Here is a 19103-nt window from a genome sequence, read left to right on the forward strand (position 1 = left end):
AGAAAAAAGGTTTTTTTTAAAGTATGTTTTTATTAATTTCAGGGAGGGAAGGGAAAGGGAGAGGGAGAGAGAGATAGAAACATCAGTGATGAGAGAGAATTGTTGATTGGCTGCCTCCTACTGGCAATCAAGCCTGAAATCTGGGCATGTGCTCTGACTGGCAGTCGAATCGTGATCTCCTTATTCATGGGTCGACACTCAACCTCTTAGCCACACCTACCAGGCTAAAAGATTTTTAACTCTTATTTTGTTTAGAATTTAAAAAATATATATTTTATTGATTTTTTACAGAGAGGAAGAGAGAGGGATAGAGTTAGAAACATCGATGAAAGAGAAACATAGATCAGCTGCTTCCTGCACACCTTCTACTGGGGATGTGCCCACAACCAAGGTACATGCCCTTGACTGGAATCGAACCTGGGACCTTTCAGTCCGCAGGCTGACCTTCTATCCATTGAGCTTAACCGGTCAGGGCTGTTTAGAATTTTTTATAACATGTGAGGTGCATACTTAAAAGTTTTTTTTCTCTCTTTAATTTCTTTTGGTGCCAATCATGTTTTAGGGCTAGTTTGGAAAGGTTGCTTAAGTACTGTGAGATGCATACTCTATGACCTGCTTGTAGTGAGGAATATTTAATACAATATGTAGCAAGATCTTGTTTGGCTAGTTAAGTGTGCCTTCCAACTCTGCTAGGTATAGGGACACTGCCTTTAAGGCACTAACATATAGGCTAGCTGAGTGACAAAATGATCCTATATAATAAAGAGCTAATATGCAAATGGTTGTCACACCCTCATGCCACCCCGCCATAATGGCTCAGACACTAAACACTGGGGAAAGAGGGATGGGGACCATCCAGGCACAAATAAGCTCACAAGAGAGGAATGGGGACCAGCCAGACTGCGGCCCAGGAGAGGGCCGAGCCCCCTGCCCTGTGGTCCTGGGTGCCAGTGGCTGCGCCTCAGGAGAGGGACAAGCCGCACGCCCTGTAGTCCTGGGCACCAGCGGCTGCGCCTGCGGCCTGGGAGAGGGACAAGCCACCCAACCCATGGTCCCGGGTGCCTGCGGCTGCGGCCCAGGCAAAAGCCACCCACCCACGGTCTCCTGCGGCTGTAGCCGGCCTGTGTGAAGCCGATCCCGGTCCCAGGTGCCTGCGACCAGCTGGAGGAGGGAATCTTTGGTCCCAGGTGTAGGGCGAGACAGAGGCGGTTAGGGGTGATCAGGCCAGCAGGGGAGTAGTTAGGGGCTATCAGGCTGGTAGGGGAGCAGTTAGTGGTGATCAGGCAGGCAGGCAGAGGTGGTTAGGGGCGATCAGGCAGGCAGGCAGAGGGGTTAGGGGCAATTAGGCAGGCAGGTGGGCGAACGGTTAGGAGCCAGCGATCCCGGATTGCGAGAGGCAGTTGGACATCCCCCGAGGGGTCCCTCATTGGAGAGGGTGCAGGCTGGGCTGAGGGCCCCCCTACCCCGTGCATGAATTTCATGCACCGGGCCTCTAGTATATAATAAAGTCATACAGTTATGAACAATACAAGTCAGTGTGCACTCAGGATTTGAATAAATGGAGTGAGAGAAGGAAAAGAACAATCAGTAATTTACTTTCAAGGCTATTTTCTACCTTTAAATTTGTTTAGCTCTCAATGATTTTGCTTCATCAAATACAATTTAATCAGATCTCTTTAAAATTAGTCTTTAACATGATCCTTTCATAGGTATTTATTTACAATTTTAGTACTAGTTTCCAAGTGCTGCTTCTATGCATGTGTCACAACTCTCATAATGATAAATAATTATAAAAACATTCTGTAGTTTAATCATGGGTGTTTTTTTTGTTTGTTTGTTAGTTTAGGAATCTTGAATTTTACAAGATAGGTGTCTTAAAAAGACACTTATACTAGTAAAACTTTCCTTAAAATATTAACTTTCTTCAGTAGTTTGAGTGGTCTCTGTTTGTTTTTGCATGCATGGTGACTTATTGTCAGCCTGAATCCTCTCTCTCTATTCCCAGTCCACTAACTAAAGGTTAACTTGTAATATAGGACTGTCATCTTGAGTATTTTAGGATTTAGATTTCCCTCCCTCCCCTCACCCTTCCACTGGTGCTTTGGTTCCCTCCAGGTCTTCACCACCAGCTGAACAGTGGAACCAAATTCTAATAGAGTAGGCTTAACTGTAAGGACTCTACAGATATGCTGAGCTAATATTTTATTTATGGATTTAAAAATGATATTTAAATAATTTGAGGTCTGATTTACAAACAATGACATATAAATCCTGAGTGAGTGTTCAATGAAGTTTTGAAAAACATGTACACTTGTGTATCTCACCTCTATCAATATATATAATATTCCAATTACTCCAGAAAATGCCTTCATTCCCCTTTCTACTCAATACCTGTCTTCCAGAGTCATTCTCTGTTCTTATTCTGTTACCACAGCTTAGTTTGGCTATTAATGGGATCCTTTATAATAAAAGCCTAATATGCTAAGTGCCCGGTTGTCTGGTCCACCAATCAAATTGTAATATGCTAATGATATGCTAAGGCCGCTCAACCATTTGCTATGACGTGCACTGATCACCAGGGGCAGACAGTCGACCAGTTGACCAGTTGCTATGACGTGCACTGACCACCAGGGGGCAGATTCCCCGACCAGTAGGTTAGCTTGCTGCTGGGGTCCGGTCTATCGGGACTGAGCGAGATGGGCTGGACACACCCTGGAGTCCTCTTGCAGTCCCTCCCCGGCTGGCCAATCTCCCGCATCCCTCCCCGGCCCCAGTTGTGCACCGGTAGGGGTCCCTTGGCCTGGTCTGTTTCCTCTCGAAATCTCAGACCCCTCGGGGGATGTCGAAGAGCCGGTTTTGACCCGATCCCACAGGCCAGGCCGAGGGACCCCAGTGGTCCATGAATTCGTGCACTGGGCCTCTAGTTTTACATAAATGGAATAATTTTGTGACTGGTTTCTTGTACTTAGCATAATGCTTCTGAGATTTGTCCATGTTATATCTATCAGCAGTTCCTTTTTATTGCTGAGTAGTATTGAATGAATATACCATGGTTTATCCATTCACATGATGATGGGCATTTCGGTTGTTTTCATTTTGGCTATTATGAATAAAGCTGCTTATGATGATTCAACTTGACCCAAACTAGCTTTAACAAAAGGAGAATATTTTGGGTCACATAAGTGAGAAAGGTCAGGCAGTATCCTGCAATCTCAAAGCTTTAAATACAAAATGTGTCTCAGTTAAAAATTTACATTTTGTGAACTCTGGATATGTTTATTCAAGTGATCCCCATACCTAGAAAAGTGGCTTGTACATATTAAATACTCAGGACATAATTTGATGAATGAATGAATGTTCTTAGGCATCCCTGGGAGTCATGTTGGGAGTCATTCTTGAAACCTTCTCTTCCCTTTGCAAACATTCAGTTTATCCTTCTGCCAGAATATACTCTTTTTCTCCTGTCTTTTAAGTGTCTTTTATGGTCTTATGCATCCTTTTCCTTCCCTGGTGTCTCTCTACAAGGTTGTAATTACTCAGGCCTTGGTCTGTGTTCTTGTTTCTTTCTCATTGCCCTTCTCTGGGCGGAAGGTAAATTTTAAAAAGGTGAAAAAGGTGTGATATTAGGAATAAGGCATGGGGTTTTAAGTGATTGTGATATACAGTGAACTACATACTACTCTGCTACAAGGGGTAAGTAGAAAATACACCAATGTTTATTATAAACCAAAGTTCAGGGAAAGAAGAGATAAATAAAATTTGAGGAAAAATTTCTAGTAGAGTTCTTGTTTGCTTGAGAATGGGAAAATATATTATTCCTTTGCTTTCAATCTATTAAATTAAGTATGCAAAATATAATCTTAATGTATACACATCAAGTAATCTGTAACAATTTTATTTTTCCAAGCTCACAAATGATTTTAAAATATGTAAAGGAAATGAGAACAAGTGTGGTGCATGATTCAGTTAAAGCACCAGAATTTATTTTTATATATATATATTTGCCTTTGATACTGTCCTTGCCTATATTTTTCTTTGACATTCAAACTTTCCAGCATTTTAAAAAAATGTTGACTCACATTGATGATGGGGAAAGTTGTGGCAGTATAGAGTAGGCAGAGTTGCACAGCTATGTTTAGAACATAGCTGATGTATTTTTAAATCTGGAAGAACCTGAAATTTGCCTGTGTAAATAGAGCAAAGGTCATTGAGTCTATAAATTTATTAGTCATTAATTTTTCTCCCCCAAACATCAAACAGCAGCAGCAGCAATATCATCAATGACTAGTCGTCGTCATCATCATCAATATCATCAATGACTAGTACTGTGCTTACTACTATATCTGACACATAGTAGGTGCCTAATAGGATTGTTTCAAAGTGATGAACTTCAGTTCCCTGGAAAATTCACAGATGGCGAAAAATAAAATAAACTTTACTGCCTAGCTCAGTGATGGCGAACCTTTTGAGCTCGGTGTGTCAGCATTTTGAAAAACCCCAACTTAACTCTGGTGCCGTGTCATATATAGAAATTTTTTGATATTTGCAACCATAGTAAAACAAAGACTTATATTTTTGATATTTATTTTATATATTTAAATGCCATTTAATAAAAATCAACCAAAAAAAATGAGTTTGACACGCGTGTCATAGGTTCGCCATCACTAGCCTAGCTGATAGAGCTCAATGGTTGAGCATCAACCCATGAACCAGGAGGTCAAAGTTCTATTTTGGTCAGGGCACATGCACAGGTTGTGGGCTTAATCCCCAGTAGGGGGTGTGCAGGAGGCAGCCAATCAATGATTTTCTCTCATCATTGATGTTTCTGTCCTTCTCTCCCTTTCCCTTTCTCTCTCTGAAATCAACAAAAGCGTATTTTCTTAAAAAATTACTAAAAATTGAAAGGCTTAGTCCTAGAAATGGAAATGTGTTTAAGGGATTAGTAAGAGTTTGGCCTAAATATCTAGTCTATTAGGTTTTTTTTTAATTGAATTTATTTCTTGTCATTAATTTATTTTTCCAGATATTTAAATATAGTATATAAACCTGCCCCAACCAATGGTTTTTGTATTGCAGTAATAGGGCTTATTTTTAAGTGTATGTGTGTTTGTATAAATTTGTTCTTAAAATTTTTTAAATTTACCTTTACTTATACAAGTAATGCGTTTTTTTGAAAAAATCAAACTGTATAAATAAAGCAAAAGTCCCTCTTGCTTGAATCCCACTACCATTCGCATTACTTAGTGAAGTAACTGCTCTGGTCAGTATGGCATATATAGAGAGTGCTTTGGAGATTTTATGCATGCACACAAATATACACACTTTAAAAAATAATTTTTTAAAAATTGACTTTACAGAGAGAGGAAGGGAGAGAGAGAAACATCGATGGGCTGCATCCTTTACATGCCCTGACTGGGGATTAAACCCAAAACCTGGGTATGTGCCCTGATTGGGAATTGAACCTGTCACCCTTTTTGGTTCATGGGATGATGCGCCAATCAACTGAGCCACGCCCACCAGGGCCAAATATACACACTTTATAAAAAATATATTTCTATTGATTTCAGAGAGGGAGAGGGAGAGGGAGACAGAAACATCAATGATGAGAGAGAATCATTGATCGGCTGCCTCCCGCATGCCCCTGATTAGGTATAGAGCCCGCAACCCGGGCATGTGCCCTTGACCGGAATCGAACCCAGGTCCCCCCAGTCTGCAGGCTGATTCTCTATTCACTGAGCCAAACCGGTCAGGGCACACACTTCTTAAAAATTGATGTTTCGATCCTTCTTTCCCTTAGTTTTCCTCAGGTGGGTTTTAGGAAGCTTTTTGCATTTTTCATCTGGTTTTATTTACTTGCTAGAGGCCCAGTGCATGGATTTGTGCACATTGAAAGGAAATTAATTAGAAGGTGGCCAGTGGGGTGGGACTGGGCAAGATGGGCTGGACACGCCCTGGAGCCAACCTCCCGTGCTTCCTCCCTGGGGTAGCACCGGGGCTTGGAGGGCATCTGCGGAATGAGCGGGGTCCCTCGGCCTGGCCTGTGGGGATCGGGCTGAAACTAGCAGTCCGACATTTTCTGAGGGGTCCCGGAGTGCGAGAGGGCACTCTGCAAAGTTGCTGTTGCTTGGCAGCTCCTGCGTTGAGCATCTGCCCCCTGGTGGTCAGTGCGTGTCATACTTACCGGCCGATCAGCTGGTCAGCAGTTGCTTAGCCTTTGGTATATATAGAAAGTACACAGTACTCTTGGTTCACCTAACCAAGTCCTGTTCTTTTATTTAAAATTAAGTTAATTGATTAAAACCAGAGATCATCAGCTTAGAAAATAAACCAGATTTATTAAAAACTTGCTTTGATAGCAAGTTTAATAGCTAAGCTGTTTCCAATTCATCTTTGATGACTTAGTGCTTCAATAATAATCTGATGTATGAGATATATTATGTATACAAAGAAGTATCTACTAATTCACACTCTCTTCCAAACCAAATTAAGAAAGCTTCAAACTGTGTTATACCTTAAGAAAAACTTACTTATGCAGTAATTTCTTTCTTTCCTTTTTTTTTTTTTTTACATTTGAATACTTTATTGGAATTGCAAGCATTGAAGCTTAGATATATAGTAAAACCCAGATTATGGGTTTTACCAGAGACAGCATGTTAAAGGGGTTGAGCGGAGGTGAACAGGGTAGCTATGTGATGGGCTGGGATAGAGGCAGAGTGACACTGGGTGTTCCATGCCTGGGGCGGGGGGTGTCTTCAGGTAATGGCAATGGGAGGGAGAACTTGAGGGAGGGCATCCTCCTAAAGATTGTTTAGGGGGTTACTCAGGAAAGAGAGGAGTTGAACAGCCACAACTAGCATAGGGAGATTAGTGGGGAGCCAGGGTTGGGATGGCTGATGACCCACAAAGATAGAATTTTGACTTAGATTTGCTTAAGATTTGCTCACTGGGGAACACAGGAGTGTTGGGCAGCCACCTTCAGAGTGCCCATCTTGATGAGGCGGGCCTTGCCCTGGACCTCGCCCGCCACCACCGCCACGGCTGGGGGCCTCTGCCTCGGCCCCCACCCGCTGTGGCCTTTGTCTAGAAGGAAGGACATTCGGAAGGATGTCTGGTCTAATTAGCATATTACGCTTTTATTATATAGATGGCTAGAAAAATCTAAAGAAAAGTTACTGCATCTAGAGGCCCAAGACTTCAGGCCCTTGGCGACAGGGCTGGCATGGATCCTTGAAACAGAGGGTCCGTCAGCAAATGCCCGGGGAATGGGCCATTCAAAACATTGGACAAAAGCCCAAAAGAGCCAAACTATTATAAGTGGAGAACCCATTTGCCAAATGTAGTTGGTACTAGGTGGGATGGCCGTCTGGCCAGATGGGCAGGCAGTTTGGGGTACCTCTAAGTCTTTTTTGGATTTCTGGCCAATCTGTCTGGGTTCTCCATAGAAAGTTACAAAATAATGTACCTCAGAAATACTGACATAAAATACTTATCTACTATATGACCACTACAATAAAACCAATACCATTCTAAATAATACATGTTAAAGTATTAAGTAAAACTGTCCTCAACTGGTGGGACTCAGTGGTTGAGCACCAGCCCATGAACCAAGAGGTCACCTTTAAATATAATGAAGATGGTACTTAAAAGTAACACTGTCTTTTCTTACCAATTTTGGATTTTAGTAAAAGATTTTTAAGAGCTTCAGCAAATCTTAAGATTTAAAAAATAAGGATAAAACCAGTGATATTTCAAAGAATTTTTTAAAATATATTTTATTGATTTTTTACAGAGAGGAAGGGAGAGAGATAGAGAGTTAGAAACATCGATGAGAGAGAAACATCGATCAGCTGCCTCCTGCACAGCTCCCACTGGGGATGTGCCCGCAACCCAGATACATGCCCTTGACCGGAATCGAACCCGGGACCTTTCAGTCCGCAGGCCGACGCTCTATCCACTGAGCCAAACCGGTTTCGGCTCAAAGAATTTTTAAAAGAAAGAATATCTGTCTTACAGTACATGTCACTAAAACAAAGACTTAAAACTTTTATAGAAGGTAAATAAATCCCAGAATAAAAAGGGGATTTCCTAAAGTTTGTCTCATTGGAAAACAAGCCTGTGCCTACAGTTTACTTCAAGTTTGTGAAATTAGAGACTTTTTTATGTCCTAAAATTGTGCTAGTAGTGTCTCATAGCATGCTAGGGCCAATTCAGCAGGGCCAGTAAAAGTAAATGCTTAAAGTGGAGAGAAACCATTTGCCTAATATAATACTACTAGAGGTCCAGTGCACAAAAATTTGTGCAGTCGGGGGGGGGGGGTCCCTCAGCCCGATCTGGGACCCCTCGGGGGAAAACCACCTGCTGGCTTAGGCCCGCTCCCCGGGGGATTGGACCTAAGCTGGCAGTCAGACGTTCCTCTGGCAGCCCAGGAGCCCTTGGGGGATGTCCACTTGCCAGCGGGGAGCAGGCCTAAGCTGCAGTCGGACATCCTTAGCGCTGCTGAGGCGGGAGAGGCTCCCACCACCACCACCGCTGTGCTGGCAGCCGTCAGCCTGGCTTGTGGCTGAGCAGAGCTCCCCCTGTGGGAGCGCACTGACCACCAGGGGGCAGCTCCTGCATTGAGCGTCTGCCCCCTGGTGGTCAGTGTGTGTCATAGTGACCAGTCATTCTCAGTCATTCTGCTGTTAGGGTCATATTCTGCATATTACCCTTTTATTATATAGGATAGAGGCCTGGTGCATGGGTGGGGGCCGGCTGGGGTGCCTGGCCAGCCTGGGTGATGGCTGTTTGCAGGCTGGTCAAGCGCGCCCCCCCCCCCCCAGTGGGGACCCTCACCCCATGGAGGTTTGGCCAGCCTGGGTGAGGGGCTGATGGCTGTTTTCAGGCTGGCCACACCCCCTTTAGGGTGGGGGGTCCCCATTGGGGTACCTGGCCAGTCTGGGTGAGGGGCTGAGGGCCGTTTTCAGGCTGGCTAAGCCCCCCTGGCGACGGAAGCTCCCAGCCTCTCCTTTTTTTCTTTTTTCTTTTTATTCTGGGATTTATTTACCTTCTGTAATTGAAACTTTGTAGCCTTGAGAGGAGCTCAGAGCTGGCCAGGGCGGGCGGGAGGGAAGCTTGGCTTCCTCCATCGCCAGGGGCAACCCAAGCCTCCTGCTCGCTCTAGCTCTGTGGCCACGGCCAGCTGAAAGCAGGTATCTGGGGTTTATTTACCTTCTATAATGGAAACTTTGTTGCTTTGAGTGGAGCTCAGAGCCAGCCGCGGCAGGTGGGAAGCTTGGCTTCTTCCATCATTGTGGCAACCAAGCCTCCTGCTTGCTCCAGCTCCGTGGCTGTCGGCCGCCATCTTGGTTGGGTTAATTTGCATATAGTTGCTCTGATTGGCTGGTGGGCGTGGCTTAAGGCATAGTGAAGGTACGGTCAATTTGCATGTTTGTCTTTTATTAGTGTAGATAAAGATTTACTCAGGAAGAAGGTTAAAATAAATAGATTTGAAAGAAGTCTAACGCTTAGACTCATGCTCAAATTTGTGAGGTTTCTATGTTAGTTTAGAAGCAGGGGTTCCTGTTACCTGCTTTTGTGAAGTCTAAGAGAATGGTATTTATATTTTAAAGTGATTGAAAAATAATAAAAAGAAGAGGAATATTTTGTGATATGAGAAAAAGGAAATTCAAATTTCAAAGTATTAAATAAAGTTTTATTGGAACACAGCCATATATTTACTTATGTATTGTCATAAGTGCTTTTGCATTTCAGCATCAGAGTTGAGTAATTACAAGTCTGTATGGCCCACAAAGTGTAAAACGTTTAGTATATAACCCTTTACAAAAAATATTTGTTGATCCCTAGTTTAGAGCCTCTTATTTAGTTAACATATTTTCCATTCCACAATTAAGAATAAACAGAATATCCTTCACTTCCTCAGAATTTACATGTATATATTATTTCTTTCAACCTATAGGTTTAAATTCCATGAAACCATTTGAAATATGTCATTATTTAAATGGGCCATTTTGGCTGCTAACAATGAATATGTTTTTTCTAAATTGCTTCACTTGTAATTAATCATGGGCTTTTATTTAAAGTATGTACAGAGTATACTTACGTGCAATTTAAAGATTAATAATACAAGCACATTGGAGATACAACTTTTGAGTTGATCAAATAGGTTTGCATTGCTATATAGATTTAAAGCTTTTTAAAAACAAATTCTTTTTTTGGTAGGTGGGTGATGACATATGTTTTACTGCTGTAATTGAGCCAATGTCATGTAACAATGGTCTTTTGTTATAAAATGTTTTATTGTTTAAAACATTTGGACACATTCTTTTTTCTTGAGACTTTCCACAGAAATACAGTTAGCTTAACATTTTTTTGCTTGAGACTAGTTCATGGGAATAAACTAGTTGTAACTGTAACAGGGAATTCTGAAGTGTGTCCACTCAGCCAAAAAATTGGAAGGATGACCTTCCTTATTTGTCAGTGTTTGCTGTGTAGTGGAAAGACCAAAGTAGGATGAAAGAACTTAGGGATAGATTAATTGGAACTGATCTCTTGGTGGAAGAGGAGCATTTGATTGGCAGCAGGTGATCTGGGATCAGAATTTAGGGGGATTTAGAATCTAAATGACTGGGTGACCTCTAAAGAAGAGGTCATGTGTAACCATGCTAATAACCATATATATATATATATATATAATTTTTTTATTTTCTTTATTTTTATTTTTTTTAAATACCAAGAGGGTGAGACTGCCCTTGCACTTCAGTTTAGTATTTCTCTTTGGATTTCTTTTTCTATCTTATCTGTCACTATTGGTGTATTGTAAATTAATGTACAGAAGCATCTCTAAAAGGACTAATTTTTAAGTCCAGAGTGACTAGTAGGGTTTTAGCTTTTTTAAAAAAATAGGTGTTTTGTTAATTTTTAGAGAGAGAGGAAGGGAGGGGAGAGAGAGATAGAAACATCAATGAGAAACATCAGCATTGATTGTCTATCTCCAGCATGCCCCCTGCTGGAGATCAAGCCCGCAACCCAGGCATGTGCCCTGACTGGGAATCAAACTGATGACTCCTTGGTACATGGGTTGACGTTCAATCACTGAGCCACACTGGCCGGGCAGAGTTTTAGCTTTTGATGCCTGGATGCATTTATTTCAAATAGGTCTCTGAGTGAATCCTTAAAAACGTTAAAATAGGCATACCTTTCCGCCATGCACTTTCCGCCCAAAGAGATGTGTGTTTTTTTATGTTTTTTTTGTTTTGTTTTTTCCTGAATTGAAAACGCCTAGGGCAATTCCTGTGACAACCTGTACAGGTATGGCAAAGAACTAATTAGCACACTAATTAGTCTCTTCTTTGATTTTGTACAATTTGATTTTATCTTATTAATAACACTAAGAGGCTTAGCCTTTGATTTTTAAAACTCCTAGCCTCCTTCTGAGAGAGCACGAACTAATAGGAAACAGGTTGATGTGGATTCTCTAATTATAATTCAAAAGTTTTTTCATCTCATTTTATTCTCTTCTTATTTTTCAATTGTACTTTATTTTTAACTAATTTAAAATAGTTTTTCCCATTACAAATGTAAATGTTCATTTTCTAAAAATTGGAAAGTAGAGGAAAGTAAAAGGAAAAACTACTCATAGCTGTCCTACTAAGTGAAAAATTGCTATTTTGGTATATTTCCTTTGAATCAGTCTTCTATGTACTCCTCCCCTCAGTTGTGAGACCCTATGATTTGCAATATACATTTACTTAATATAATAGGTGCAAAAGATGCAGTGTTTGCACTGAGGGGATTCAAAGTTTAATATCCTTAAAAAGGTATTTTTGAAAATTAATTTTCTATTATAGAAGAAATGTATAATTATTGTCAAAGCTCAGGTTTCCAAGTCATTCAATTTCCTTCATTATTTTTATAGATATAACCACTATTACCAGCTTGTTTATAATTTTTTTCTGTGGTTTTGCACAAATATCTATGGTTTATATTTGTGTATATAGAAAATATATGGTTTCCTTTTAATATAAAAACTGTTACACAGTACCTGCAATTTGTTTTTTTCACTCAATATGTTTGAATGTACAGGTCCATGTTAGTCTTTTAAACTGGTATGTACTATTTTGTTTTATTGATATACCATAATTTTGCCATTTCCTATTGATAGCAGGTTTCCGACTTCTTGCTATTACAGACAGTGCTGGAACTATTTGTATATGCCTCCTCATTAAAATGTGCCACTGGGTCCTAACCATTTTGGCTCAGTGGATAGAGCGTTGGCCTGAAGGGTTCCAGGTTTGATTCCGGTCAAGGGCATGTACCTTGGTTGCAGGCACATCCCCAGTGGGGAGTGTGCAGGAGGCAGGCAGCTGATTGATGTTTCTCTCTCATCGATGTTTCTAACTCTCTATCCCTCTCCCTTCCTCTCTGTAAAAAATCAATAAAATATATTAAAAAAAAAAAGTGCAACTGGCCCAGCTGGTGTAGTTCTGTGGTTGAGTGTCAACCTATGAACCAGGAGTTAGTTCACAGTTCAATTCCCTGTCAGGGCACATGCCTGGCTGTGGGCTCAATCCCCAGTAGGGGGTGTGCAGGAGGCAGTCGATCAATGATTCTCTTTCATCATTGATGGTTCTATCTCTCTCTCCCTTCCCCTTCCTCTCTGAGATCAATAAAAATATATTTTAAAAATGTGCAACTAAGGCAGAAACTAAATGTTTCTCTAAGGTAATTAAGGGAAGTGGAATTAGTAGATCATAGGGAATATATGGTTACTTAACCTTGAAATTGAATCATTCATATTGCTCTCAAAGTTGGACCTTATAGCAGTTTATTCAGTATGCTCTCCCACCTTATCTGTTGTTATTGTTTAACATTTTATTTTACCCTTGTTAAATCCATCAAATTTTATTATTTTACATAGAAATATGTGATTCAGTTTACATGCATTTTTACCATATTCTTTCCTCACCATCTCTTCTTTAATCTGACTGTCCTTTTGAGATCATTTTCCTTCTTCCTGAAGAACATTTTGACAGATTCCTTTAGTGGAGGTCTTTTACTGGTAAATAGGCTATATTTTTGTTTATTTGTTTTAATTTAGCCTTATGATTTTATCAATTATTTAAAAAATGTATTATAGACATTTTTAAGCATGCACAAAAATAGACCAAATAGTACAATAAAATCCAGTTATTTCCATCCCTCAGTTTCTGTAGTTATGGACACTTGGGACACTTTGAAAGTTTCATCTCTTTCCCATTCTGTGCTTCCTTTCCTGCTGAAATATCACATCACGAAGTCTGTAATTACTTAAGAATATTTCTCCTGTAAAAGAGCTTTAAAGAAAATAAATGCAATACTTCTGTCATACTTAATAATAATTCTTTAATATCATCTAATATCCAGTCCATGTGAAAACCTCAGTTATCATAAAAAATGCTGTTTTATTATTTTACTCTCATTAAGAGTTACTGCTTTTTTAGGAGCACAATTGTAGGTTGACAGTAATTTTCTCTCAGTATCTTGAATATATGTTATTCCCTTGTGGCTTCAGTTGTTGCCATTAAGAAGTCCACTGTAATTCTAATAATTATAATTCCATTGCGTGAAGGGTCCTTTTCATTATATCTGATTTTAAGATTCTTTAGTGTTTTGTGCTTTTATTCTCTTGTGTCTGGTAGGTTTGTTGATCTTGGGTATGTGTGCTTTCTGGGTCTGGGGGTTATTTGTTACCATTCTAGGAAATTTGCAGCTATTATCTCTTTCTATTAAGACTTTGAAAAAGGTAAGAAGTATATATTCAGAAAAAATATAAAACATGTACAGTTTTATTATGAAGCAAACATCTTTATAACCACCCTCCAGGTTAAAAATAGAACATTTCACTGCACATGGGAATCCCCTCTGAGGGTTTGTGGGGAGAGCATGGATCCCAACCTCACCTTTGTCAAGAGGGTGGGGGGGAGGGGTCTCTCTATGGAGGCTCTCTGTGGAGGCCCAGGCCCCTCTGGCTCCCCATGAGCAGCTGCCAGGCATGGTACAACCTGCATCTCTGTCTGGCCCACCACCCACCTCTGGTCTGTGCCACTCTGATCCTGCTGCTTCTTGGCCTTTCTGGCCTGGTCTTTGAGGCTTCCTTCTCACTCACAGGACTGACTTTCAAAGCTGTGACATCTCTCAGGACTGGGTCTCCGTCTTGAGATCTTTTGGGCAGCTGACTGTGTGCCTGTGACTAGGACAGTCACAAGGAAGTGGTGTGGGTCTCATGTTGTTGGCTTGCTGACCACCTTGAACTTTGGAGATGGTCCAGACAGGAATAAGACCCAGACATTCCAAGCCTAGGTCCTGGGGAGTCAGATGGAATTGAAAGGATCTTCTGCAGGAGAGCTGGTCCTCATTACAGGAAGGATGACCACAGAAAGGACCCTAGGAATCTGCCTGTATTTTAGTGCTGCTCCAGGACTCCTGCCCTGCAGCCAGCCACCCATATCCTGCTTGGAGGAGGGAGCAGGAAATGCCACCCTGAGCCCTTGGACGTCTGAGGATTGTGTCAGGGTCTGGAGCCAAAAAGGCTTTGGGCTCACCAAACTGCTCACCTTGGAGAAGCTGGCTCTGTGTAGCTCTAAGCTACTGGTTTGGGCCTTCTCCCTCCTCCTCTTCTATGGCCTTCTCTGCTTTTTTACTGCTGTGTGCTTCCACCCATGCCAGGAGTCCTACTGGTTTAGAGCCCGGGCCTAAGGGTACTGGCCTATGGCCTAGTTCCTGTCTTGTTCTGACTGCTGCAGCCACTTGCTTGAGACAGAAAATGAGGCACTTCTATGCCAGGCTAAGATGCTATGACTTGACACTGTAGGCCATGGGGGCCACTAGTGCTGAGTGGAAGAGTGGAGAAGAGACCAGTTCTTTCTTAGATATGAGCAGACTGGGAAAGGAATACTTTCTGGCCCCAGGCAGATCCTGGGATCCTGAAGCCATCTCAATTGGGATGAGTGCCTGTACCTATCTCTAGTTGTCACTTCCTCTGCTCTTTCCTCAATTTCTACAGTCATTCCAGAGCTTCCCCCAAGGGCTCTCTCACCTGCCCTGTTATTTTAATTTTATTTTTTCTCCAGGTATGAATCAACTTCTCAAGCCTTGGGTCTGAGTTGGATGAGATGTTACAGAAAGTGGAGAGCTAGAATGTGGGGGAAAATAAGAGGATTTTTTTTTGCCCAATGTTGCCCAGTGTGTGTATTGGGAGTTGGACTGAGGTGGGAATTTTAGAGTAGACTGGTTTTGGAGGTTTGGGGGACTTTTCCTTGTTGTCATAGGGCATGGGTTACTGCAGCTATTCCCACGGTTGGACCTTGGCTTTGGAAAACACCTGGTTTTGATCCCAGCTCTGCCACCATATACGTATGAAGCTAGTTGAGAGAGTGAGGTGGGTTTGGTCATGGCAGTGCTTTGAAAAAAAATTTAAAAAGGAAAAAATATAGAACATTTCAGGTACCTCAGAATACCCCTTTACCACCAATGCACTTTTGGTCCATAACCCTCTCCCTTTCACCATAAGGCATTCACTGTTCTGATATTTGTCATTTTCCCTGCATCCCTAAAATATAGCTTTCTTTTATCTGTTAAAATTTATATGACCACATTATATTCTTCCTCTTGCTTTCTTTGTTCAACATTATGTTTGTGAGATTCATGTATTTTGTGTAGCTATAGTTGTTAATTTTTATACAGCCATTATTTCTTTAAATATTTTTTCTTTTAGTATTCCCATTATGTGTATGTTGATATATTTAATGGTGTTTTACATTTCTGAAGCTTTGTTCATTTTTCTTTATTCTTTTTTCCTGTTTTTGGACTGTATAATCTCTATTAATCTGCCACCATCTATTTCACTAGTTCATTCTTTTGCCAGTTACAACATACTGTTGAGCCCCTCTAGTGACTTTATTTCAGTTGTTATACTTCCCAACTCCACAATTTCCATTTGTTTCTTTATTTAAAAAATATCTTTTTATTGAAATTCTCTATTTGATGTGACATTTTTATTGTACATTCCTTTACTACTTTAATCATGGTTTCTTTTAGTTCTTTGAACATACTTAAAATGGTTCCTTTGAAGTCTTTGTGTGTTAAATCCAACATATGGTGTCTCTCACAGGCAGTTTCTATTGCCTGCTTTCTTCCTGGTGTATATGGGTTATACTTTCCTGTTTTTTTGCATGGCTTGCAATTTCTGGTTGAAAACTGGACATTTTATTTTATGTAGCAACTGAGGGTACTGGTCTCCCATCCCTCCCAGGGCTTGTTACTGTCATTTACTTATTTGTTTAGTGACTGCTTAGATTAATTTAGTGACATCTATTCCCCTTTTGCAGTGTTAAGCATCTGGTATTGATCCTGGAGGGTGCAGACTTGGATATGCCCACATGCACCTTAGGATGACAGTGTTTTTGGCAGGGTTCTCTTCCACTTCCACTGTCTCTTTCCTTGACCACACCCAGATGTTAATTGCCAACTAACCGCTTCCTTGTTTTCAACTATGCCCTAGGACAGTGATGGCGAACCTATGACACGCGTGTCAGAGGTGACACGCGAACTCATTTTTTTGGTTGATTTTTCTTTGTTAAATGGCATTTAAATATATAAAATAAATATCAAAAATATAAGTCTTTGTTTTACTATGGTTGCAAATATCAAAAAATTTCTATATGTGACATGGCACCAGAGTTAAGTTAGGGTTTTTCAAAAATGCTGACACGCCGAGCTCGAAAGGTTCGCCATCACTGCCCTAGGACACAAATTGCTTCTCAACTTGATCCAAAAAAATTTGAGCTCACTTGCAGGGATAGTTCTTGAGGTCAGACTTTGAAATTTATTCTGACCCTAGGAGGACTCATACTAGCTGTGTTATTCCCTGATTCTCCTTATTCTCTCCTGCAAACTAGTTGGTTTACAGTTTAGCCTGTATCTGAATCTCCTCCCAGTTGCCCTTCATCACAAGCTTCTTGGTTTTGAGATTGCCTTTAGGCCTGAACTTTACACTCTAGTGCAGTGGTTCTCAACCTTCCTAATGCCGCGACCCTTTAATACAGTTCCTCATGTTTTGGTGACCCCCAACCATAAAATTATTTTTGTTGCTACTTCATAACTGTAATTTTGCTACTGTTATGAATCGTAATGTAAATATCTGATATGCAGGATGTATTTTCATTGTTACAAATTGAACATAATTAAAGCATAGTGATTAATCACAAAAACAATATGTAATTATATATGTGTTTTCCGATGGTCTTAGGCAACCCCTGTGAAAGGGTCGTTCGACCCCCAAAGGGGTCGCGACCCACAGGTTGAGAACCGCTGCTCTATTGCATATGAAATCTTCCTTTGGAAGAGATTCAGAGCTGTTTTAAGCCTACTTCACCTTCCTGGCAAAATCTCTTGCTCTGGCTGACTCTGGAGTTGGATAGTGGGGTAGTGGTACACTTTCCACTCCATGTGACAGATACCCCCAGTTCTACTGAGCACTTACTGGAGTGGTTGGTGTGCAGTAGCCTCAAGTCTTCTTGTTTTGCCTTTTCTGGTATTGGAGCTCTGCTTTACAGAGTAGTTGGGTGAAAGGCAGTCTAGGTCCTAGTATTTTCAACATGCAGTAGCAACATAGGGCTTCTTTCCCGTGGGCAGTTGGGTGAAAGAAGGGAGCCCCCACCTTTCGGCTGCACTTACCTGGAATTTAGCTTTAGTGTCAGGTAGCTTTGGGCAGGATGAGAAGTACTGATGTCCTGCCACTACTGGCAGGGTAGCTTTCTGACCCTTAGCTATGGTGAAAGGGCACTCTAAATTTTGGCTGCACCAATCTGGAGTGGAGTTTCAGTTTCACTGAGCTGAGAAGAGGGAGGGAAGGAGAAAGGGAAAGAACAGGTTTTAGTTCAAATACCATATAGTCTTGCTGTTTTTCCTGAATTTTAATAGAGTTTCTTGAATAAATGTTTCTTCATTTGCCTTAGGCCTTTAGGATCATTTCCAGATACTTTAAATGGTTGGTTTTAAGTAATTTTCACCCATTTCTCTGGGGAATGGGTTCTTAGAACTCCTTACTGTCAAGCTGCAAGCGGAACAAAGAGAGATTTTTTGAAAATATAAGTCAAACCTATGCCATTTCTCTGTTTAAAACTCTCTGGCCCTCTTCCTTTATTTCACAAAGGAAGGCAAACTTGTTCTAGTGGCCTATGATGAATCCTTACAAGATCCTGGACCCCTCACATCTCTGTCCTTATCTCAAACTGTTCTTTCCCTTACTTATTCTACTCCAGCCACTCTGAATTTCCTATTCTTTAAGCACTTCAGGCATGTCCCCTCTGTGGGGCCTCTTGACTGACTTCTTCATGCCTGGGTCTGTTCTTTTCTCAGATATTTGCACAGCTTACGCAAGTACCTCCTTTAAATGTTAACTTTTCTTGAAACCTGCTCCAATTGGCCCATTTATTTTTTATTTTTTATTTTTTTTCCCGTCTCTCCTCCCCCAACTGGCCTATTTAAATTGGAATTGCCCAATTAAAAGTTAGGCAGCAGGGCTGAGATTTTTGTCTGTTATGGTTGACTAATGTATTCCAAAGACCTAGACTAGAATTTGAAACAGAGTAAGAGTTTTATAACTATTTATTGAATCACTGAATGAAGATTAAAAAAAAAGAAAAGAACTGTTAGAGGGGCAAAAACCTTCATTGGCCAACTATCTAACTTTACTAATAAAATTAGAATCTGTTTATATAGATGGAATAATATGTGTTGTTTACTAGATACGATTAGAACAACCAGTTAGCTTTCTTGATAAGAGAGGCTAAATGTGCGCCTCCACCCCCCCACCCCCGCTTTTTAACCCTGTCCTCCTTTAAAAGACTAATCATTGTTAAGTAACCCATTAAATGATAACTCCTCATTCTCCTGACCTCAGCCCTTGGTAACGTCTACTTTCTCTGTCAATGAATTTGCCTACTTTAGATGACTCATTATCAGTAGAATCATGATATTTGTCTTTTTGTGACTAATTTTATTTAGCATTATGTTTTCAAGGCTCATCCATATTGTAGCTTGTATCAGAATTTCATTCTTTTTAT

General features: G+C 40.9%; 1 protein-coding gene and 1 pseudogene across 12 annotated transcripts in view; both read left to right on the forward strand.

Moving 5' to 3' along the window:
- CNOT4 (CCR4-NOT transcription complex subunit 4) overlaps positions 1–19103 on the forward strand; it is a 153013-nt gene that overhangs the window by 43030 nt on the left and 90880 nt on the right. The gene's annotated exons all lie outside the window — the stretch shown is intronic.
- On the forward strand, positions 14013–14733 carry LOC102432401 (annotated as a pseudogene).

Source organism: Myotis lucifugus, unplaced genomic scaffold (genome assembly GCF_000147115.1).
Source record: "Myotis lucifugus unplaced genomic scaffold, Myoluc2.0 scaffold_46, whole genome shotgun sequence".
In the NCBI taxonomy this organism is placed as follows: Eukaryota; Metazoa; Chordata; class Mammalia; order Chiroptera; family Vespertilionidae; genus Myotis; species Myotis lucifugus.